Source organism: Bos mutus, chromosome 14 (genome assembly GCF_027580195.1).
Source record: "Bos mutus isolate GX-2022 chromosome 14, NWIPB_WYAK_1.1, whole genome shotgun sequence".
NCBI lineage: Eukaryota > Metazoa > Chordata > Mammalia > Artiodactyla > Bovidae > Bos > Bos mutus.
The window spans coordinates 11,940,556-11,963,349 of NC_091630.1; the positions used below are offsets into that span (position 1 = coordinate 11,940,556).

At 41.5% G+C, this 22,794-nt stretch overlaps 1 protein-coding gene across 1 annotated transcript in view; it reads right to left on the reverse strand.

Annotated features, from left to right (window-relative positions):
* CDH17 (cadherin 17) overlaps positions 1 to 12,761 on the reverse strand; it is an 88,497-nt gene extending 75,736 nt beyond the window's left edge. Inside the window, 2 exon segments of the mRNA XM_070382818.1 lie at positions 9,328 to 9,463; positions 12,681 to 12,761. The gene's annotated coding sequence lies outside the window, so the exon portion shown is untranslated.
* Between the last annotated feature and the right edge of the window lie 10,033 nt (positions 12,762 to 22,794).

Consider the following 22,794-nt stretch of genomic DNA (forward strand, 5'->3'; position numbering starts at 1 on the left):
ATTGGCAGTAAGGACGACAGTATTGAGTTCTCTAAGGTGTTTCGGTTTCCACCTCAGAAACCTGAGGCAGAGATAGGACTTCTTTCCTCCATATCTAGCACAACAACATCACAAGGGTCTTTTCTAGCCTAAAAGGAGGACTGTTGTCATTGTGTAGTTGCTCAGTGGTGTCTGACTCTTGTGACCCCATGGACTGTAGCCCACCAGGCTCCTCTGTCCATGGAATTCTCCAGGCAAGAATACTGGAGTGGGTTGCCATTTCCTTCTCCAGGGGATCTTCCCAACCCAGGGATTGAACCTGGCTCTCCTATGCTGCAGGGGGTCTCCTACGTTGCAGGCAGATTCTTTACTGACTGAGCCACCAAAAGGAGAGTAGAAATCAATATTTCTCAAAAGAGCATCTTAATTATTTTTGACAAAGTGTTTCTTCATGCTTTATACAACATTTCTTTGTGTATTAAGAAGTGCACAGGTGAATACTTTGTCAAGATAATACATTCTGGCCTTAGAAATTCAATATGAGGTAAATCTAAATTAGATCCCATCCCATATGATTTAAGGGCTTCCCTGGTGGATAGACAGTAAAGAATCTGCCTGCATTGCAGGAGACCCAAGTTCGATCCCTGGGTCAGGAAGATCCCCTGAAGAAGGGAATGGCAACCCACTCCAGTACTCTTGCCTGGAGAATTCCAAGGACAGAGGAGCCTGACAGGCTATAGTCCATGGGGTCGCAGAGTCGGACATGAGTGAGTGACTAACACTTTAACTTTCACATATGGTTTAAACCCTGAGATTTAAACAAAACAAAAGACTTGCTACAATACTAGCTCATGTATGAGGTGACCTTCAGACAAGGGGTCTAAAAACAAAAATGTGCAGTCCTCCTCAAGTGTGGCAGGCTAACTTTCTGATTCTGTAATTAAGTTGTAATTGACAACTGGGATGGGCAAGAGAATAAGGGGAAAATAAATTTAATTCTATCTTCGTAAAGGGTGCTTTACCACTATGAAAACTCACTCATGAGTTGGTTTTTTATAATTGAAACCTTTAAAAAGAAAAAAAAGCTAGCATTTAGTGAACATTTACTAAGTTATGTACTTTGGATGACTTATTTCATTTAGTTTCACAACGTTCCCATAAGGCAGGACCTGATGTCATCTTACAGGGCAGAACAGCTCAGGGAGGTTGAGGAAGGAGCATCAGTCTGATCGAAGAGACCAAGCATGGAACCCTCTGCGTGAGGAAGATGTGCTCATCCTGAGTTTAACATTCCCTAAGGGCACAAGTCTACCCTTCCGATTTCTCTGCCTCTCACTCATAAACACAATGCTTTAAAATAATTAAAATGCAGTAAGAAATCATTGATTCAGAATATCATGGATGAGAGAATTCAATGTCGGTCTTACAGAATATTAAGACAAATTAGGTTTTATTTGTGTCACATACACAATAACCATGGACAGCTTGGTCTGTTACACACGCGTAAGTGAAAAGCTCAGCTTGAGTGTACAAGAGCTTAAACCTCAACCACTGGGTGAGTATCTGCTTTTGCTAACTTAACACTTCTTATACCTAAATAAACACCCTTGTTTGTTCTCACAAGTAACAACTAGGTAGATTGATATTCCCCTAACAAACTTCAGTACCTCTTTTCTTGTTTAATCACGCAGGAGAACACAGAACAACTACCCCTGCTAAATTCGACACCAGGGATTTCTGAAGGAATACAACTTCACGCTAACAAATAAACCTGTATGTCTCTACCTGTGTAAACTAACAGCCATAAAGGCACTTGTCAGCCTTCAGAGAAAGGAGCACAGCGGTGTTCAGCTTTCCTCCTGAGCAGAGTCACCTCTCTTGACCAGGAAGAAAAGGGGGACCCCACTCTCCTTTCCAGAGAGTTCCTTTGACAAACAAACAGGAAGTCAAGTTGTTGCCGGGGTATATTTTGCCTTTTTATGAAAGAAGGGAAGAGGTACTGGAAATGCAATCTTCATCCTGAACGACAGCAATGACTTTTCCCAGGGGACATCTTAGCAAGTCTCAGAGGATACCACACCCCCTTCTCACCCAAGATATATGTGAAAAATCAGACGTGCTTTAAAATGCTTCATTTGAAAAAAAGCAAAACTCAAGTATTTTCTCATTATCTCATATTTTGGGACCCCACTTCTTTGGCATAGAATCAGTTTCTCCCTTGCATACTGGTAGATGTAGTTACTGCAACATTACTGTTGGTTTCTTTCCCTAGGGATTGAAAGAGCAACTTCTCAGTCTGACCTGCATCACCTACTTAAAAGGTAGAGTCAACATCTTTTCTCATGGAAAGTAGTTAACATTCATTAAACATCTATTGGGTGCCAAACTATGTACTGAGTTCTTGACATGCTGATCTAATTTTTAACTTATTCTCATAACTACTTGGTGAGGCAGGTATCTCCATTCTGTAGGTGAGAAATTTAAGGTACAGGGAGCTTATGCAATCTGCTCAGTGTCCGCTGGCTGGTAAATGATGAAACTGGCCTAACCCATCTGCCCAACCCTGAAGACTCATAAACTATATACTCTACAGTCCATGATAAACCCTCACTCAGCAAAACTCATTTCATTTCCTGGTGAGGGGTGAATGCCATCCATTTTCCATGTCATCGAAACATATGCTTTCTTCTTCTTTCAAATTATTCCTCTCTTGCTATCTGAGTTTTTGAAGAAACAGAAAGACAAGAAAATGTTAGAGAATGCATTGCCCGTCTGCTGCTTGGCGTCTGCCAGCCCAGAGGGCATCTGTTTCAAAGTCACTCACAATGAATAAAAAACTGGGACAGAGACAGGGACTGGACCTTTGAAGATACTGACAAGCTGTACATGTCTTGATATCTCAAAATAATCACTCGTTAGCTGATATTACACCCACCGATGTGGCCGAAAGAAGGACCAGAACCTGACCGATACATGCACCAACCTTGCTTTCCCAGTTGGGAAGGCAGATCCGTCTTTCTGTTTTCAATTCCTATTCCACTACTTTTAACAAAGGACTTTTTTTCCTCCTATGCATTTCCTTTTCTCTGCTCTGTCCCAGGCAGTCCTATGAATTCTAAATTGAATCTCGCTCTCTAAGAAGTAAATAAAATGCACAGTTTTTAAAGATCACCCCTGAGAAATGACACTTTGTGAAAATGAGATTCTGGCCCTGATTTCTAGAGTATGAGAGTCCCAGGTCCTCTCAGGGCTGGGCACTTTTTTATATTTTAATTGAAAAGAATGGGTGTGATCCACACGTAAACATCCAAAGAATTATGCTTTCCTTTAATTCTACTCCCAAGCTTGACTTAACCCAAACCACTTCATGAAATGGATTTATAGAAGATATAGACTAATCAAAAGAACCTGCAAAAGAAATTATGCTCCAGAAGCATAACTTATTACACTAGGAATAAACTTTTCTTCCCAGCAAATGCTACCCAGCACCCCTCAAGGAATACTTTTATCCAGCAACTTAAGTAAGGCCCTTCGCCATCTATTCTGCTCTCCTTAAAGAAATACATTATCAGCATAGTTAAGACATACCAAAGCTTACCTTTCTGTAAGTGACAAAAATGGTGGTTAAAGGTTATTTTCTTCCATTCAGCTGCTGGGACCCTTGCTGGGACTGGAGTGTCTTCCCCAGAGGCCACACCCAGTGCACGGCTCTGCTTCCCCAGCCTCTCCCTTCCCCTTCAGTCAAACATTAACCATCGACTGGTTTTATTGATTTTCATCAGATGTCATAAATGGAATCGTAATCCAGGAAAGAAATGTGTTTGTACCAAAAGCGGTTCGTTCACATCTAATACATCTCAGAACAAGTTTCTGAATATCAGAATGTAGGTTAAATAAAATAGAAGACAAGAGGAAGTTAGCATGGAAAAACTTTCTGTGTCTTCAACTGTCTGTAGAGTGTAAGTTCCCTGACATCTCTGAGTTTCCTCCATATTTTGCTCTCCCAACCCTTGTGCACTTAGTCCCTCAGTCGTTTTCAACTCCTGACATCTCTGAGTTTCCTCCATATTTTGCTCTCCCAACCCTTGTGCACTTAGTCCCTCAGTCGTTTTCAACTCTTGGAGACTCCGTGGACTGTAGCCCCCCAGGCTCCTCTGTCCATGGGATTTCTCAGGTAAGAATACTGGAGGGGGTTGCCATGTCCTTCTCCAGGGGATCTTCCTGACTCAAGGATTGAACTCACACCTCCTGTGTCTCCTGCATTGTAGGTAGATTCTTTACCCAGTGAGCCAGAGAGGAAGTCCTCTTTCCCACCACTTGGCACAGAAGAATAATTAACAGATATTTGTGTAGATTCTGTCTTAAACACAGACCAGTACAGGATGTCATGTCTGAGCAATGACTCAGTTCACTGATAACCAGGCACAAGAGACGGGGGAAATGATTTAGACGGTGCAACCCAGGGTGCAATCTGACAGCACCCGCTTTTGAAGCCCAAGGGTCCTCTTCAAAGTCTGCATGAAACAGCCAGCAGTAGCCTTCCCCCAAAACACAAATCAAGTCCTTTTTCTCACTCTCTGAGATTGGACTTACTAAGAACAAGTTACCACTTTTTCCACTCAAAATGAGGTTTCCAATTAAACAATAAAAGCCTATGGCCTTTTCCAAAGTCAAGGGCTCTTTTTGACGGATTCCTCATTCCCACCCCTCAGTCACTCTGGAAACCTACACTAAAGATGTGGATCAAGGTCGCTTTTATGTCAAATGTGATAGTCATTCTGATACTCATTTCTGGGCCGCTCCTGAGCTGCACTGCGTTCTCCATCTGTCTCTAGTGTGCATCTGGTACAGTCAAAGCACAAGAGCACAGCCCACTGTCTAGATGGGCTTCTTCCTTCTTGATCCCCTTGAGAAGACTAAGCCTCACTTGTCTCGGGGACCCTGAAGTGAAATCACCTGGTTGTGGGTCAGCAGTCAGCATGCTCGGTGGACCGGCAGGCCCAGCAAGGATCCTTCTTCCTTTGTTTCACAACATAGCTACATTTAGAAAAATGAGGTCAGTGAGGCTAAGCAACTCTCACATTCGTAACACCTCTGCCCTCCCGTGAACCAAATCAAATGACCTTGTTCCACAAGATCAAAGAACTTTCACTTGTGTGTTTTACTTCCTGAATCAATGACAAAAATTTCAAGGTGTTGCTCAGACTTTGCTTCTTCTTCAGAAACTTGTGGTACTTTTTAATAATGTATGCAAAAAGTACGTTTAAATCTATAAGCTTTTCTTCAAAAGAATGTGTATATATGTACCACTTTTAATCACTGATTCTTAGCAATGATCAAAATTATAGAATCAGGACTCCAGCCTTGGTCTGTCTGATTCAAAGCCTAACCTATTCACCACCACAGCTGTTGAATTTGCCAATTTGTTTTTCTTCTGGTTCCATTTAGGAAGAAATCCATTTGTGTGACCCAGTTCCTGATGGGAGATAGCCAGGTTCCTAAAGTGGGCTTCCCTTTATATATTTTATGTTCTAGGTTCCTAGCTTCTCAAGTCCGGAGAAGGCAATGGCACCCCACTCCAGTACTCTTGCCTGGAAAATCCCATGGATGGAGGAACCTGGTAGGCTGAGAGTCGGACACGACTGAGTGACTTCACTTTCACTTTTCACTTTCATGCATTGGAGAAGGAAATGGCAACCCACTCCAGTGTTCTTGCCTGGAGAATCCCAGAGACGGGGGAGCCTGGTGGGCTGCCGTCTATGGGGTCGCACAGAGTCGGACACAGTTGAAGCGACTTAGCAGCAGCAGTAGCAGCAGCAGCTTCTCAAGTCAGATTGATTAAATTCTAAAAAGGCCAAAACCACCCATCAGAGAAATTAACAGGTAATTACATCTCTGTATTATAAAGGCTTCTCTTGTGCTCTCCATGATAATTGGTTAGCATAGTTTTCAGAGCTGTGTGTTCACCATTCATACATTAAATTTAAATTTATAAGTTATAAAATTATCTGGGTTTACAATTCTAGATTAAAGTCATCTGGATTTATAATTCTAGATTAAATTCTGCCCTGTGTTTCAGGGTGAACACCTTTGCATTTTAGGAACCCATTCTTATGTAAAAATGAGGCATTTCCAGTTCAATAGTTTAACACTGACAGTAATAATAAGGAAATTTTAATCGATCAGATCAGATCAGATCAGTTGCTCAGTCGTGTCCAACTCTTTGCAACCCCATGAATCGCAGCATGCCAGGCCTCCCTGTCCATCACCAACTCCCGGAGTTCACTCAGACTCACATCCATCGAGTCAGTGATGCCATCCAGCCATCTCATCCTCTGTCGTCCCCTTCTCCTCCTGCCCCCAATCCCTCCCAGCATCAGAGTCTTTTCCAATAAGTCAGCTCTTCGCATGAGGTGGCCAAAGTACTGGAGTTTCAGCTTTAGTATCATTCCTTCCAAAGAAATCCCGGGGCTGATCTCCTTCAGAATGGACTGGTTGGATCTCCTTGCAGTCCAAGGGACTTTCAAGAGTCTTCTCCAACACCACAGTTCAAAAGCATCAATTCTTCGGCGCTTGGCCTTCTTCACAGTCCAACTCTCACATCCGTACATGACCACAGGAAAAACCATAGCCTTGACTAGTCGAATCTTTGTTGGCAAAGTAATGTCTCTGCTTTTGAATATGCTATCTAGGTTGGTGATAAAGATTAAAAATTCCTTTTATCAGAGCAAAGTAGATATAAATTGTTTATATGATGGAAACAAGTGAACAACTGGAAAAGTTAGGATAAATACTTCTGACTAACAGCTTCATGGTATTAGAACATATTAACAATTAATATTAATAGTGTTTTTTTGATGTAGCAGCAGCAGCAGCAGCAACCATTCCTCCAACATTAGCCATAGAAAATATATAAGCAGTGTTTGATCTATGGACTGTGCTACTTAGCTAGTTAGCAAGGAATAAAGTTTGGATAGCCTCCCAGACAAAAGCTTGATGAAGAGTAATTAGCCTCAATTGAAATGAATAGACTTAAATTAAAAAAAAAAGCTTGATGAAAATTGGAAATGGTTCTTAAATTTCAAAGAATGTTACATTTCTAATATTCCTATTATTTAAAGCTCAAAATAAATTTATGAATGCTAAGTTTTTCCATTTTTCATTTGCTTGCACTTTAACTTGGACTTTATTTGCATTACATATCATGCATTTTAAGAACATTTTATCATGCATCTATCAACATAGAGCCTCATCTAATAGGAGTTATATAATACATATACATAATAATACTTTTAATTACTTAATATCTGTCTTACCCATGTTACTGGTGGCAGAAACTGTCTTCCATTAGCACTGAATAAATTCTTATTATTTTATTTGTTTGTTTTTTGACCAAGCCATGCAGTTTGCAGGATCTTAGTTCCCAGACCAAGGACTGAACCTGGGCCCTCAGCAGTGGGAGTGCAATGGCCTAACCACTAGCCCACCAGGAAATTCTCAGTAAATACTTTTTAGAATTAAACTCTTTTGAGTTATTTAATTCAATAACTCCAAATAGTCAGGATTGCATGCAGGCCCAACCAAGGCTAATGGGAACCCAGATACGTGAATGATTTTGGATCCTCTCAAGGCTATGTTTTACATCTTTTATTCCACATTTATTTAGTGGAATGACATGAAACTAATTTTCTGCTGGTGAATGTTTTAGACCAAAGCAGAATTTTCTCTAATTCCTTTCACCGGCCAAGGCAGTTATTCTTATTCTTGTCCTTGAGTTTGTTTGAATTTGGGCTTTTTATTGTTTTTCATGTTATCATTTCAGGCAATTTCCCAAACCAGAACACTCTAAGGAATTACTAAGTGATTTAAGACTTAGATATTAAAATAAAACACTAACGCCAAGGAAAAAACACTGAACCATACATAATGAAGTTTCAAAATCTTAGCTATGACCTGTGCTCATCCTAAAAATATTCAAAAAAGACAGTTTAAAGCTAATGAAAAGTTTTTTCCCTGTTTTCAATTTCGACAGAAGTGGATCCGGTTTGCATTTGTTTATTTCAGGAATACTTTAACTCCATCTATAGAGGGTTACTTCTGACAATTGCCTAGGAGGCAATTGGTCCTAATAGGCACTAGGTCCTTAATCTGGCTCCAGTTACCCCATCAGGAAACTTCTGGAGAACCCTATGACTGGAATGGTTAATAACTATCCACATCAGACATAGATTGGACAAATGCTTTCTGGAGCTTTCTGACTATGGGCAGTTTATTAAAACTGGGCCTCCTATGATGAGATCCTGACTCAGGAGATCACAGATGCATCCCAGGGATCAATATTTTTTTAAACCCCTCTGGATTCCTGATGCAAGTAATCACATGGACCCTTCTCTGAGAAACACAGCTTAGTGATTCTGTGCTCTATCTGTGAGTAAATATTCTTTAACAAGGTCTGTCCTTGATAATAATTTTCCCCCACCATTTCTGCAGGACCTGTCTCAGACAACACTGCAGTTGAGTTGATGTCGTCCATGTAGACTGAATCTGGCAAACACAAAGATGCTTATCTTGCCTCAGACATTTTTTTCACAGTCTACTGAACATTTCATTTGACCTCAAATTTTTTTCTTAATTCCAAGAAATTACAATAATCTTGTTGCTTTTCTGAGTCTGATCTCTGTATCTCTTACCAGATTTCACCAGCATTGGTCTCGGCTTACATCCAGTTCAATGCTCAGACTATTGCATCTTATTTCCACCTCCAGTATCCCATGGAAGCTGCATTCACAAAGGCGATAACAACCCCGTTTGATAATCAGAAACGCTGCACTTTACCAGATCTCTCACAACATGTGACACTATCAATAGCCTTCCCTGAACTGCCCTTTATCCTTAGTTTATTTTCAAATACTGTTCTGATTTCTTTTCTACTTCTCGAGCCAGTCTCTGGCAGTCCCATTTGTAGCCTCACCAGACTCCTTGGGTCAATGCCAGGTTATCTCACCTTATCACTCATTCTAGAAGGTTGGATCTGTTCCCATCTGTACAGCAAAGTCTCAAGTCTCTCAGCATAGATTCCCGCCCCCCCCGGCCTGGGTTTCAGTCTTTTTACACCAACCAATTATTGCCAAAGCTCCCTTTATATGTCCCAGATGCACTACAAACTCAACATATCCGAAATTGACCTCACCATTTCACTCTCTCCCAAACTGAATCTCTTGGAACACTACCCCTTCATGTTAGCCTTGGTAGTCACCAAGCCTTAGCCAGGGTGCTGTGATTGATTGGTAATTCCTGTCATGGGTACAAATAGGAGGCTGGCAGTGAATACGCCTGGGAATCACCCACCTTGCCTAGGAAGGACTCCGTGACTTGGACACGAGGGCTCAGTGAACTCTGGATTGCCTTCTCTACTTATGGGTTTCTCATGGGAAAACAAAACATTGGAATTTCCTCTGAAAATGTTGTTCTTAAGAAGTATTTCCTGGAGAAAAATAGTATTTTCAACACATGGTGATGAAATAACTGCATACCCACATGCAAAGGAATGAAGTCAAAACTCCTGTATCATACCATCCAGAAAAATGAACTCAGAGTGGATTAAAGACCTGAAATTAGGGACTCTATAAAACTCTTAGAAGAAAACAGTGGTAAATCTGAATGTCTTTGGATTTGGCAATGGTTTCTTAGACATAACAGCAAAAGCACAAACAACAATAGAAAAACAAATTGGACTTCATCAAAGTTAAGAATTTGTGCTTCAAAGAGCACTATTAAAAGTGGGGGACTTCCCTGGTGGTCCAGTGGCTAAGGCCCCCCACTCCCAGTGCAGGGGCCCAAGTTCAGTCCCTGGTCAGGGAATCAGATCCCACATGCCACAACTAAGAGTTTGCGTGCTGCAACTATAACCAGATTCCACGTGCTGCAACATAGACCCAGTGCAGCAAATAAAGAAAAATAATTTTATTTTTTTACAGTGGAAAGGCCACCCACAGGGTGAGAGTAAACCACATATCTGAGGAGGGAGCTGTAGCTAGAACACATTTAAAAAAAAACTCTTAGAATTCAAAAATAACTAGATTAAAATCCATCAGAAATAGACAAAGGATAAGAACAGATATTATTAAAGAAGGTATTCAAATAGCTAACAAACACATGAAAAAATGGTCAACATCATTAGGCATAAACATCATGTAAATCAAATCCACAGTAAGATACTACTTTATACTCATTAAGATAACTATAACAAAAAGGACATATAATAGCAAGTATTGGAGAGTATATAGAGAAATCAGAATCTTTGTATACTCAGTGGGAATGTAAATGATAAAGTCACTTTGGAAAAAAAAAAAATCTGGAAATTTCCTCAAAAACTTAAACCATCTGACTTAGCAATGTCATTCTTAGGTATGTATCTAAGAAAAAAATGACATATGTCCACATAAAAATCGGTGCACGAGTGGTCATGGCAGCATTATGCATAATAACTAAAAGTGAAAACAACGAAATGTCCACTCAACCAACAAACGGATAAACAAAATGTGATGTATCCAGGTAATAGGGTATTCTTCAGCCACAAAAAGCAATGGAGAGCTGGCACATGCTATAACATAGATGAAGTAAAAGTAGCCAGACAAAAAAGGCCAAACACTGTATGACTCCATTCATGTGAAATGCCCAGAACAGGCAAGTTCATAGAGCTAGAAAGTAGATTCAGGGTTGCCTGAGGTCAGGGAGTGGGTCGATGGGGTTAGAAGTTTATGTTAAAGGATATGGGGTTTCTTTTCATAGTGATAAAAATATTCTAAAATTGGTTGCAGTGACGGTTGCACGATTCTGTAAATATACTAAAAACAACTATTGAGTTCTGACTTTAAATTGGTAACTTTTACATACATTAATTTTTATCTCAGTAAAGCTGTTACCAAAAAAAGGAAGAGGTAATTCCTGCAGCCAAACTCACCCTGATATGAAATACAAGACACAGGCTTAAACATTTCCAGTTTCCTCAAACAAAGAACTTCAGAACAAATTCATTGTGTTCTATTATCATAGATGATTTGAGGGATTTTAATCATGTTAGTCTCACCTAAATGTATTTGTTTTGCTTACTTTACTTATTATTTGATCTCATCTTCTATGTTTTACTTTTAAAAGTGTATATAAGAACATTTCCATTCTTGAAAGTTCTCTGCCCTGAGCAAAGAAGGAAGGAAAAGAGGACCAGGTGGCCACAGACCTTTCCGTCTCTCTCCTAGCGCTTCAGGTCAGTCAGTTCAGCACTAGAGAAACTCTTTGAATTCACTGCCCCCCAAAAAGGGAAGTCTACTTTCTTTCGACGTGACCAAGTCTCGTAACTCGGAAAACAAAAGAGAAATTTTTTTCTCCCTTTGGTCTTCCAGCTCAGGGTAATATTAAGCCTAGGGTCACGTACGCACACAATAATAACGCAGGAGAATTTCTGGAAAAGCTCTCTCTTCTTAAGCCTGCAATTTTCCAGTTGCTACATGAGAAAATCCAGGAATGAAATCTCACACCTGAGATCCACTTTGCTGTTCTTCAGGAGAAGCCTGAAGGAGGAGGAAAGAGGGAAGCCACTGGGGAAAGATTCTTGAGGGTCACCAATGAGTGCTCAGGTTATGCCAGGTCCCCTCACAAAGCATGGGGAGGCCCCAGACCGTCTTTGATTAAACTGTTGGAGTCTGACTCACACTGTGCCCCTATTTTAAACCCCGTGGTCTTGTCCGGTGAGTCCCAGAGGCAAGGCTCCAAAGAGACTGTTTTACTCCCATATCTTCCCAGTTCTGCTCCTAAGTGTGAGAAGCAAAGGGGATTGCCTAGAACCAGCGCTATATCCAATCAGATTGATTTACAAGCCAGAGGTGGCTGTACCTTCTCCAAGTTACCATTTTATACAAAAGCAAACTAATCACAGTTAACAACACAGGACTTGACTAAAAGTTAACCAAAAACCACCACTCTTTTCTATCCTCTGAGCTTTCCGAAAACAATTAATTTTTAGTACTGAGCTTCTTAACCCTGGCTGCACAGAAGCAAAGTGATTCTAATTGGATTGGCGTTTGATAACCTGACAATAGCCATCTCTATGTTCTCCTTGGTACCAAAGGCTCAGCTGAGCTTGAGACTCACCGATCCAAGGCCTGCCCTTTGTCAGGCACTTTCCTAACTGGTCTCAGCGTATTACCCTCACAACAATGCTGTGAGGTCATTATTTGTATTACTTTGCAAATAAAGAAACCGAGAAAAAAAGAAGATAAAAATAGACTCAGCAAGGCTTGAATCCAGGTGTGAATTAAAAAAAAATATATATATATATATATATATATATATATATCAGAGCACTTCATAGCTACCCAGGGCTGAGAGCATTTAATACCCGCAGGGTGCCTCTCCTATGCGGCTCTACTTATCCACCAGGCACCAGAATCAGAGGCAGTTTAGACGCATCAGCTCACAGAACCACAGCCCAAACATCCACACTCCCACCCGGACATCATTCCCACCAGCTGTCCCTTCGCCCCACCTTTTCTGAGAGCTCCTTCCCTGGGAATCCTCCCCTGGCTGCGAAACCTGCCCTGGTGTCATTTCCATTCCCAGATAACACCAACTACTTTACCCCCTAGAGCACGTTCCACCCAGATCTCCTCCCCAGCTGGTATCCTCTTAGACATCCCCCTGACCTTTCTCGGCGTGGAGGGAGAGCATCACCTGGCCGACTTGGATCCAGTCTCTCTCTCAGCTGGTCTGGAGGAAGGTCACCCTGTCTCAGAGCTAATGAGGAAGTGGTTAGCTTTACTGGAGTTCAGCTCAGACCAGCCCAGCCCAGAAGCCAATATTGTTCAAAGAATTAGACACGCGGCCAGGTGCACTTTGCCCCAGCAGTCAATCAATTATCCCTGACTTCCTGGGTTTTTCACATATTGTTCGTTGTTTAGTCACTCAGTCTTGTCTGATTCTTTTGCAACCTCCTGGACGGCAGCAGGCTAGGCTCCTCTGTCCATGGGCTTTTCCATGCAAGAGTACAGAACGGGTTGCCAATTCCTTCTCCAGGGGATCTTCCTGACCCAGGGATCCAACCACCATCTCCTGCTTGGCAGGTGGATTCTTTATCGGTGGGCCACCTGGGAAGCCCCTTCCCCCAATAACTGAACATCCTCTCCATTACTGGGGTATCACATGGCTCCCAGTACAACATTGCCAATGTGCTGACTTTCCTTCTGGAATTTAACAGGGGCCTTGGACTTTGACTTGGACTTGGGCTTCCCTGGTGGCTCAGCTGGTAAAGAATCCGCCTGCAATGCGGGAGACCTGGGGTCGATCCCTGGGTTGGAAAGATCCCCTGGAGAAGGGAAAGGCTGCACACTCCAGGATTCTGGCCTGGAGAATTCCAGGGACTGTATAATCCCTGAGGTTGCAAAGAGTCTGAGTGAGTTTCACTTTGGACTTTGAAATTAATTTTCTGTCTTTGGAATAGAGGACCCTTTGGTCTTTTTCTTTGTTGATCATGAGGAAAAGACTGGAGGGAGAATTACCACAGAGCCAGTCCCAGGGCTCTCAGGGTCAAGGACACATTTCCTGAGCCTGACACGGGCAATGAGAACTTATTTCTCCCCATTTTTAGTCAGCTCCCTAATGAACTATTAGTCTACTATTCTTTGTGGAGAAGGAAATGGCAACCCACTCCAGTATTCTTGCCTGGAAAATTCTATGGACAGAGGAGCCTGTGGGGAGTCCATGGGGTCACAAAGAGTCGGACACGACTGAGAGACTAACATATGCACACTCTTCTTTGAGTCAGAGTGTTTAAGACCACAGCTTTTGGGGACTGGCAAATTAGGATCTGAATCCCAATTCCAATGCTATTCTTGACTCCTATATTTATCGCCAACAAAGATTTGGAAATCTTAGACTAGACCTTCCATAACTGAACCGCCTACTCTGTGCTCATAACCGCAGTGGCACAATTAAGGGGTTAAAAAAACTAAGGTGCAATAGGGGTGTTTGTAGGGAGCTCTGAACTCTGCTTAAAAATGGTACCAAGATACGTAAGAATATACTGAAGGTAGAAAGAGGAGATTCCAACATCTTCCATTAATTACTTTTCTAAGGAGCCTTTCAACCCTACTCTACCTGCCTTGAGAGTGTTTTGCCATTTGCCTCCCAACCTCATTCAGACCAGGAACCAACAGCAATTAGCCTCATCTACCACAAGCCTGGTGTTGGAGAAGACTCTTGAGAGTCCCGTGGACTGCAAGGAGATTCAACCCGTCCATTCTAAAGGAGATCAGTCCTGGTTGTTCATTGGAAGGACTGATGCTGAAGCTGAAACTCCAGTACTTTGGCCACCTCATGCGAAGAGTTGACTCATTGGAAAAGACTCTGATGCTGGGAGGGATAGGTGGCAGGAGGAGAAGGGGACAACAGAGGATGAGATGGCTGGATGGCATCACCAACTCGATGGATGTGAGTTTGAGTGAACTCCGGGAGTTGGTGATGGACAGGGAGGCCTGGCGTGCTGCAATTCATGGGGTCGCAGAGTCGGACACGACTGAGCAACTGAACTGAACTGAACTGACCGCAAGCCTAGAAGGCTTAATCAACCTAATCTCGTGGTATTGCAAAGGCTGCTAGGAAACTAAAATTGGTGTCGTTGATAAGCAAACCAAATACAAAGGAAGCCACAGAAAGCTAAGTTCAAATTCTCATTTAAGTTTCTATTTTAAAAGCTAAAATACAGCAAAGATCAGTGAGAAAGCTTGAAAGAAGTCGTTAGCATCTCAGCAGACACCATTTGGACATATTTCTCACCAAATGGCTTCTGAAAGTGCAGTGAGAACTCTGATTTCTACTGGTAGCTGACTAGAGAGTTGCCCTGACTTTACAACCCTGCAGCAACGTCTTTGGATTTGGTGGACATACAACTCTCCCCAGTAGGGACCTTGCACAGTTTTCAAATGTAGCCCCTGTGATTGCTCCAGAAGCTATTTGCCACCCAATGTGTTCAGCCCTGAATTTAGGGATGGTCCCCAATTCCGACTTGACTATTTAGTCTGATCATTAAGCAGTTCCTTTGTCTTTCTTCCATTTATTTGTTTACTTACGCCTTCTCCTTCTCCCTCCTGGCCAACAAACTTTCAGTCCGTCCCTCTCCCACCCCACCTCCCCCTTGGCAACCACAAGACTATTGTCTGTGTCTGTGAGTTTGCTTCTCTTTGCTAGATGAGTTCATTGTGTCATATTTTAGATTCCACATATAAGTGGTATCACATGTTGTTTGCTTTTTTCTGAATTACTTCTAAATGATGATGAGGTCTACTTAGCAAGTATCTATTCTGTGCCAGATGCTGGGCAAAGTGCTTGGCTTATCTTATCTCTAATGTACACAAGACTGAAAGGTAGATCACAGTCTCCAACCCTAATTACAGAAACTGAGCTTCAAGGAAGTCAAATACCTTGTTCATAGACACATAACTGGTGGTTACAGAGCTAAGATTTGGATTCAGATAACTCAGGATCTTTGTCATTGTGAACACTGCTCCTGATTTATAGAGGTGTCCTAGTCACAGCTTCTACCCTGGACACCAGGACCACATCCTTTCTCCTATTACTTGGACTTGAGTGTCTCAACCAAACAGAAGAGGCCTTAGTGTACAACTAACTGTTTCACATAGTTTAAAAAAAGTTCTAGAGAACTTACATCAAAGCCAAAACTGTTACTTTGGGCAAACTCACTAATGTTGAAGTAGACAATGTTAAACCAGCCCTGTTTATTCATCTACTTCTATATTCCCTCCAGGACATATTTATATGAGTTCATCCAGACTGCTCTGTCCAAATGCCATCCTCTCCATTTCAGAAGTTTACTAAGGTTCTGCTGAGGTTGAGGAAGGTGGTAACCACTCTTAGCATCTTCCAGGCTTAAAGCATGCCAGCCATTCCATGAGGAGAGGAACTCTAGGGTGATAAGAAAAAGTTTCTCTTATAGATGTCTTCCAGCAAACAAATGAAGTGATGATGATATAATCTGAATGTTATCATTTTGCAAATGCCTAGTGAAATAATGAGTCTAGGTAAAGACTAGACTGTCCCATCACATGTTGGCAAACTGGTCACTAGATGCCTTCTGGTAGAAGTATGCAATACCATTTATACAGGATTATTCCTGGGAAAATATACCTGAATCAGATTAAACCTCAATTCTAGAATGTACATCCAACAATGTAATATCTTTTTGCATTGACTGTATAAAAGATGTACATTCTCTATAAGGGTATCTCTTACATCCACCATTGATAAAAGCAAAGCATATAACATGAAAAATTAACTTAGTAAAAAGGCTTTTCCGCTGGAATTTAAATTAATGAGATCCATCTAGGATAATCTTTCTGCTGGTGATTAATTTGATTCAAGGATTGATGTAGAAGGCCCACAGGAGTATCTGTAGTCTATGGTTGGATACCAAATGCTTCAGTCAGGCTGTGTGTGTGTGTGTGTGCGACTTGAATTCTCTTATTGTAACATTTTGCAGTGGAAAAAATTAAACATAAACAGAAGTAGAGAGATTAATGTAATGAACACATGTACCAACCTCCAGCTTTAGCAGTTAACAGCTCATGTCCAGCTTTGTTCCATCTGTGCTTCCCTTGAAACACATGGCCTGATCCCTCACCCTAGAGCATTCAAACTGACTTCTTAGGAAAAAAGAAATACTGGTCTTGCCTAGAAGCAGACTTCTGGTCAACTCTCAGTTCAGTTCAGTTCAGTTCATTTCAGTCACTCAGTCGTGTCTGACTCTTTGCAACCCCATGAATCACAGCACGCCAGGCCTCCCTGTCCATCACCAACTCCCGGAGTTCACTCAAACTCATGTTCATCGAGTTGGTGATGCCATCCAGCCATCTCATCCTCTGTCGTCCCCTTCTCCTCCTGCCCCCAATCCCTCCCAGCATCAGAGTCTTTTCCAATGAGTCAACTCTTCACATGAGGTGGCCAAAGTACTGGAGTTTCAGCTTCAGCATCATTCCTTCCAAAGAAATCCCAGGGCTGATCTCCTTCAGAATGGACTGGTTGGATCTCCTTGCAATCCAAGGGACTCTCAAGAGTCTTCTCCAACACCACAGTTCAAAAGCATCAATTCTTCGGCACTCAGCCTTCTTCACAGTCCAACTCTCACATCCATACACGACCACAGGAAAAACCATAGCCTTGACTTTTTGGGCTCCAAAATCACTGCAGATGGTGACTGCAGCCATGAAATTAAAAGACGCTTACTCCTTGGAAGGAAAGTTATGTCCAACCTAGATAGCATATTGAAAAGCAGAGACATTACTTGGCCAACAAAGATCCGTCTAGTCAAGGTTATGGTCAACTCTACTAGAAGTCAAATGATCCTGCATCACCTGGACTATAGGCCAAGCTTCTCTATTCATAAAATTACATCAGCTTTTCTCTCTACCTGACTGGCATCCAACGAATAGCAGCTCTTCTACTTTTGAGCTGGTTGGGCTCTTGGAGGCTTTTTCCAAAACTGTCTGAGCTAGGGTCTGAAGAGGCACCATGCAAGTTACTCTTAACATTGCTTATTTGTGGTAGACAATTTTGAGGAACTTTTGCTCTCTGGACCACAGAAATTCATGAGTTGAAAATTCAACAACTGAGAGGAATTGACTTTCAGGCTCTAACCAAGCAGCTGAGTCTTTGCTTGGCTGCTGCTACCCAGAACACTGCTATATTTAAAATGGTTAATCAACAAGGACCTACTGTAGAGCACATGGAATTCTGCTTAATGTCATGTGGCAGCCTGGATGGGAGGGGAGTTTGGGGAAGAAGGGATATATCTATATGTATGGCTGAGTCCCTTCACAGTTCACCTGAAACTATCACAACACTGCTGGTTAATTGGCTATACCTCAATACAAAATAAAAAGTTTAAAATAAAATAAGGACTGTGAAGAAAGGTGAGTGCCGAAGAATTGATGCTTTGAACTGTGGTGTTGGAGAAGACTCTTGAGAGTCCCTTGGACTGCAAGGAATCCAACCAGTCCATTCTAAAGGAGATCAGTCCTGGGTGTTCTTTGGAAGGAATGATGCTAAAGCTGAAACTCCAATACTTTGGCCACCTCATGCGAAGAGTTGACTCATTGGAAAAGACTCTGATGCTGGGAGGGATTGGGGGCAGGAGGAGAAGGGGACAACAGAGGATGAGATGGCTGGATGGCATCACCGACTTGATGAACATGAGTTTGAGTGAACTCCTGGAGTTGGTGACGGACAGGGAGGCCTGGCGTGCTGCAATTCATGGGGTTGCAGAGTCAGACACAACTGAGCGACTGAACTGAACTGAACTGAACTGAAAACCAAAAGAAAATGTATATATTTAATAGTATGCTACCATCACTCATCTAGGGCTCATCCTGGAGTCAGAAGTCAAGTGGGCCTTAGGAAGCATCACTAGCAACAAAGCTAGTGGAGGTGATGGAATTCCAGCTGAGCTATTTCAAGTCCTAAAAGATGATGCTGTGAAAGTGCTGCCCTCAATATGCTAGCAAATTTAGAAACCTCAGCAGTGGCCACAGGACTGGAAAGGGTCAGTTTTCATTCCAATCCCAAAGAAAGGCAATCCCAAAGAACGTTCAAACTACAGCACAATTGCGCTCATCTCACATGCTAGCAGAGTAATGCTCAAAATTCTCCAAGGGAGGTTTCAACAGTACATAAACTGTGAACTTCCAGATGTTCAAGCTGGATTTAGAAAAGGCAGAGGAACCAGAGATCAAATTGTTGACATCTGTTGGATCATAGAAAAAGCAAGAGAGTTCCAGGAAAACATGTACTTCTGCTTTATTGACTATGTCAAAGCCTTTGACTGTGTGGATCACAACAAACTGTGGGAAATTCTAAAGAGATGAGAATACCAGACCACCTTTCCTGCCTCCTGAGGTATCTGTATGCAGGTCAAGAAGCAGCAGTTGGAACCAGACATGGAACAATGGACTGGTTCCAAATCAGGAAAGGAGTACGTCAAGGCTGTATATTGTCACCTTGCTTATTTAACTTATGTGCAGAGTACACCAAGTGAAATGCTAGGCTGGATGAAGCACAAGCTGGAATCAAGATTGCCAGGAGAAATATCAATAAACTCAGATATGCAGATGACACCACCCTTATGACAGAAAGTGAAGACTAACTAAAAAGCCTCTTGATGAAAGTGAAAGAGGAGAGTGAAAAACCTGGCTTAAAACTCAACATTCAGAAAACTAAAATCATGGCACCTGGTCCCATCACTTCATGGTAAATAGATGGGGAAACAATGGAAACAGTGAGAAACTTTATTTTGGGGGGCTCCAAAATCACTGCAGATGGTGACTGCAGCCCTGAAATTAAAAGACACTTGCTCCTTGGAAGGAAAGCTATAACCAACCTAGACAGCATATTAAAAAGCAGAGACATTACTTTTCCAACAAAGGTCCATCTAGTCAAAGCCATTGTTTTTCCAGTAGTCATGTATGGATGTGAGAGTTGGACCATAAAGAAAGCTGAGCGCCGAAGAATCAATGCTGTTGAGCTGTGGTGTTGGAGATTCTTGTTGGAGGAGATTCTTGTTGGAGAAGTTTCTTGAGAGTCCCTTGGACTGCAAGGAGATCCAACCAGTCCATCCTAAAGGAAATCAGTCCTGAGTACTTATTGGAAGGACTGATGCTGAAGCTGAAACTCCAGTACTTTGGCCACCTGATAAAGACCCTGATGCTAGGAAATATTGAAGGCAGGAGGAGAAGGGGACAACAGAGGATGAGATGGTTGAATGGCATTACCGACTCATTGGACATGAATTTGAGCAAGCTCTGGGAGCTGGTGATGGACAGGGAAGCCTGGCGTGCCGCAGTCCATGGGGTCGCAAAGAGTTGGACACAACTGAGTGACTGAACTGAACTGAACTGAAGCATTTATCTAATACTGAAGAAGGGGAAGATACTAATTCATATATTTATTTATATACATATATATATAATTATGCACATATATAAACACATCCAGATATACATTTACTTATACTTTAGAAAATAGAAGGATAAAGCACATTTGTTTAATAGTTATCATAGGGGAAGCTAGAGATCAAAGTGGAGAGAATAAGAACAGAAGCTAGAACTGCTCTGAATATAACTGACTGTATAGATTTGACATTAGAACCATGCAAATTCTTTACATAACTACAAAACAACTTTAGGTCAAAAATTAAAAGAAAGCTACTCTTAAATGGAAAGCAAATGAAACAAACAAAATTCATTATGTATTGAATGAGAAGCATAGCCTGAGAGGAAACAATTCAAACAATTTAAAAACAGCAATATCACTGTGAACCATGGTGGGTTAGATTCTAAGAACAAAAATCACCTTAAAAATCTTAAACTGTTTTCAGAAATCATTCTGCTAGCAATGATATTAATATCATCATTCTGAAACACAGATAGTAAAGCCAAAGTAATTATATTAATACTGCTTGGAGTCAAGATTTTAGGCAGAAGAGCAAAAATATACAAATACAAAATCAAAGAAGTTAAATAGCAGTCCTACAATACTAAGTCCAAATTCAAAATTTTAGCAGGAACTCATGATGTATTTTCTCCTAAATAATTTTTATCATTCTGCCCACTGAAACAGCCTAGAAACAATGACCAGCTCATAAGCAATGAGCAGCCCTAAAGCCATCTTGTGATCTTTAAACATCATTTCTCACAAAAAGAGCTAAGTCTCCTTGAAGAAATTGCTGACTCTTGGTCTGGAGCAGGAAATGTACAAAATGTACCTAGAACATTTGTCATAATGGACAGCAAAGAAGTTATCAAAACCCACTGGAGTTGTATTCAAAGAATTCAGCAAACAGAAAGAGGCTCTCAGAGGCAAAAAATGACTGAAATGAACTGAAAGACATCAAACATGTTTAAATCCATGAGGCTATAATTATACTCAACAACAAAAACTCATTGATCACCCTTGGAGGATGACTAAGAACCAAGTTATCATTACGAATCAGATCAGATCAGATCAGATCAGTGGCTCAGTCATGTCCGACTCTTTGCGACCCCATGAATCACAGCATGCCAGGCCTCCCTGTCCAACACCAACTCCCGGAGTTCACTGAGACTCACGTCCATCGAGTCGGTGATGCCATCCAGCCATCTCATCCTCTGTCATCCCCTTCTCCTCCTGCCCCCAATCCCTCCCAGCATCAGAGCCTTTTCCAATGAGTCAACTCTTCGCATGAGGTGGCCAAAGTACTGGAGTTTCAGCTTCAGCATCATTCCTTCCAAAGAAATCCCAGGGCTGATCTCCTTCAGAATGGACTGGTTGGATTCCTTGCAGTCCAAGGGACTCTCAAGAGTCTTCTCCAACACCACAGTTCAAAAGCATCAATTCCTCGGCACTCAGCCTTCTTCACAGTCCAACTCTCACATCCATACATGACCACAGGAAAAAACCATAGTCTTGACTAGACAGACCTTTGTGGGCAAAGTAATGTCTCTGCTTTGGAATATGCTATCTAGGTTGGTCATAACTTTCCTTCCAAGGAGTAAGCGTCTTTTAATTTCATGGGTGCAGTCACCATCTGCAGTGATTTTGGAGCCCAAAAAAATAAAGTCTGACACTGTTTCCACTGTTTCCCCATCTATTTCCCATGAAGTGATGGGACCAGATGCCATGATCTTCATTTTCTGATAGATAAGAATAAAGGACTTAACCTGCCCTTACTGTGCAAACTGTACCTTGGGGTAACCAAAGAGTTTTAAGGGAAACTTCCTCTTTATAGAAGACTTCCATCAGATAAATGAAGGAATGATATAATTAGACTATTATCATTTTGCAACCCCTAGTGAAAAATGAATCTATCAAAATGATGAACTATGACAAACAGACAACATGTCGCACCATTGCCCCCGAAAGAAGTACGCTTATGAAGATTTCTTGATAGAAAATTGTATCTATCAATAGATACAGCAGATCTATTGTATCTAATAGGTACAATAGAAAGAGCAGATCAAACTTTCCATTCTAGACTGTGGGTCTAAAGAATTAGTCTACAGGAAATGCTGGTGAGAGGAACAAGTTACAGATGAAATGACACTCGGAGTTGCAAAATAGAAATACTCCAGGACAGATGACTCTGTTTCTTCCATGTATAAATTGAAAAGGAAAAAAGATTAAACAGTTATAGATTAAAAGAAAATTGAAAGAAGGCATGGACCAATTCTCTGTTGTGGTTTTGTTTTTTCATGCAGCATGGGAGATTTTAGCTCCCCAACCAGTGACCGAACCCAGGTCAGTGAGAGTTCAGAGTCCTAACCACCGGACTGCCAGGGAATTCCCCAAACCAATTCTTTTTTAAAAAAAGTTCTATAAATAAGTAAATTCCATTTTGGGGTGTGAAAATGGTGATGCGGTTTCAGTTCTTTAAGGGTTCTTATTTAGCGATATGTATAGAGCTATGGATGAAGTGATTTGCTGTCTTAGATGTGCTTTGCAAGAATCCATTCTGGTTGTAAGGGAAGGTAGTGTGGTACAGGGCAGCAGAAATGAAACAAGACTAGGCACAAGCTAAGTACCAAGGCAATTGGGCAATGATGCCACATGGCAGTTTATTACATTATTCTATTTTTTTTTATTTTGACATGTTCTATTAGTAAACTTTAAAATGAGAACACTTTAGTTACACACACACATACGCAGGCACACCATGACTTTCCCTAACTTCTTATTCTTGTTTTGAGCAAAGGATCTGGGTCAATAAGGGGTGAGTGG